The following is a 2,801-nucleotide window of genomic DNA, read 5'->3' as shown; positions in this document are numbered from 1 at the left end:
GTATATACTCATCCATTCAGAGCGGCTTCTGCCCAGCAAATACTGTCATTTTTTTAAATGTTAAGTAGATGAGGTGTGTGTGGAGTAGCCGGGGCACTGCTGACAGTGGTTGCCGCCTTCTCGGGGTGTCTCTCTGCTGCTTTTTCTGTATATTCAGGAATTTGGGGTAGGGGGAAGAGAGAAGCCTTTGCCTGCCTGCAGTGATGGCTGTTGCTATAGATGATAGTCCAGGGCTCGGGATGCCTTATCCTGTGAGTGTTGCTGTTGCGGGAAGCATATGGCCAGGGAGCTGCTTGCTCTACCTGAAGAATTTCTATGAATATTGATAAAACGTCTCACATGGCTGGAGGTGGGCTGTATGGATCCTTCCTGCACCCTCAGGAGCCACCCTCCCCGCTTCTGCGAGCTGATGTGTGAAATTTAGGTCCGTGGGGAGCTGGAAGTGTAGCAGAAGTTATCCAGGTGTCCTTATTTCGCCTTTATAGTCATCAAAATGTGTGTGATCAACTTCTGCACGTGTCAGGTTTCGTTTTTAAAATCAGATTGTAGTTGTGAGAAAGCATGCCGTGCTGGGTGAACCAGCAAGTACCATCCTGGAGAGTGTAAAGCTGGAAGTGCCGGCTCCACCGCTGTGGCTTGGGGTCTGCAGGAGAAGAGAAGCCCACCGGCAGCAGCCAGAGCAGCTGCAGCTCAAAGCTTAAAAGATCCCTGTTTTTCCAAGAACTTATTTGTAAAGTTGTAGTTTCAAGAGCTGAAAAGAGATGGAGAGAGGATAAGTAGTGTATTTTTATTCCCAAGTTATAATGGATTTTTCCTTTATATCAATTTGGACAGAGATCAAAGTTACAATAGAGCCCTGCTGCGCTAATTTTTGGTTACCATTGCATTTTGTATTGCCTCAGAGTGGAAAATACATGTGTGGCCATTTATTAATACCTCTGCTATTGCTGCCTGTTGTTTACCTGGATGATTTTATATTTTTTTTTGTCCAGCTACCCTGAACGTAGGGCTGCAGTCAGTGTTTGTGGAAAATTGCACGTGTGGTTTGGAAACGAGAGCTCTCACCAGCCTTCAGAATTAATGCTGAGGTGAAGTGGTCAGCGGCGGGGTGGCAGTTACTGCTTTTCCGAGCCGTTGTTTAGGGCTCCTCTGCTTTCTATTTGGAGATTTCCTTTCGTAACCCTGAGCACTAGGAGCACACGCTTTCTGCATGAGGGTTTCTGTCGAGTTCTGCTTTGGGTGACAAGACAAATGGGTTGTGCTGAGTGTGTTCAGCCCGTGAGGTGTGAGTACGTGCGAGCCAGTTGCTGGCTGGAAATTAAACCCTCCTCAAGGTGTAAGGCCCTGGCTGGATTTTTAGAAACTGTTCTATAACCTCATGCTTATCAGGTGTTGATTGTGCAGAAATCTTTTGATTGGAGTCTGTTCTCTTATCTGCTTGTGGCTTAAGAGCTGGGAAACCCAAGAAGGTGTCTGATGTGGTAGGGCTTGGTCAAATTTGGAGTGAGCATGAATGGAGCAGGACGCAGGATTTCAGGAAGGGAAGCGTATCGGGGATTTTGTGAAAGTGATGGGTTGTCTTTGAGAGAGATTTGGCTACAAAAGCTCTCATCAGACTCGGTGTTCTCACCTAGGGGAAGGAGAACTTAGTGCTGCTTTGTGTGGCTTTTCTTCACGCTGTTTTTCTGTTGAAGGTTTGATGACCAAGTGTCTGAGAAGTTTGGGGTGGCTGCTCATCTTAACAGATCTCTTGGGTGAAGCTTGTTTTGTTGTGACTTTCTTATCTATGCAGCACCTATGTAAAAAAACTTGAAGAAAACATTCTTAACACACCCCCTCCGAGTATATTTTGGTCTGTATACGTTTTTCCCCAAAAAATTGCGGAGGAGAATGTTTTTATGGAGACTGTACTTTGCTCTTTCTCAGTTGTTCTGTTTTCTCCATCTCCCCCAGGGAAGCTCTCGTGGTGCTTGGGATGAGCCCTATGAAAAGGGCTGTTCCTATTTAGGTTTGTTCCTGTGTAACAGGATTGCCACTCGGGTTCTTGTTTTTGGCTGGGCTGCTTCTGGGAATTTGAGAGATTTTGTGTGTATCAAAGTTCTTCATTTTGTTGTTTTTAGGGTTTTTTTTTGTGTGGTTGGAGTCCAAAACTGAACAAAGACAACCCCACTCCCCTGTGAGGCAGGGAGCATCCGTTCCACACTGGCAGCGATGTGGGTCCTCTCTGGACACAGAAATATCACCTGGGACAGCTGTGGTGGGAAGGGACAGAGTCGAGGGCACCTGTTTACAGAGGGATGGGGAGATGCTGCTGTGTGGGTGTGTGAAGATGTGGGGTGGGTTGTGGCAGCTGGAGGAGTCGCCTGGTCTTGCTCGTTCACACCGGTGCTTGTTACACGCGCTGGTGGGAGCTGCGAGTGTGTCTGTCCTGGTCTGACCCGGGATAAGCGACTTGTTGGAGTGTGGGACCTCTGAGGTAGAACTTGGAGCAGATGCTGCAGCCACGGATGACGTGAAGATGCTGTGAGAGAGGGGACTAAGGGTGGCAGCGTGTGAGCTGTCCCAGGGTATGGACCTCGCCCTGGGAAGCAGTGTTGGGGGCCTACAGCACCCAAAGGGCCCCTGGCAACAGCCTTTGCCTGGAGTCTGGGGAGTCAGATCCTGGGGAGACAAGTGCAGTGGAGTACTTGTACCCCTGTGCTGGGCACTGGTGAGGCCACAGCTCGAGTGCTGGGTTCACTGTTGGGCCCCTGACTCCAAGAAGGACATGGAGGGGCTGGAGCGTGTCCAGAGAAGGGAAC

Source organism: Antrostomus carolinensis, unplaced genomic scaffold (assembly GCF_000700745.2).
Source record: "Antrostomus carolinensis isolate BGI_N321 unplaced genomic scaffold, ASM70074v2 scaffold17763, whole genome shotgun sequence".
Taxonomy (NCBI): Eukaryota; Metazoa; Chordata; class Aves; order Caprimulgiformes; family Caprimulgidae; genus Antrostomus; species Antrostomus carolinensis.
The sequence above is the reverse complement of the archived record's forward strand: the minus strand, read 5'-3'. Positions refer to the sequence as shown.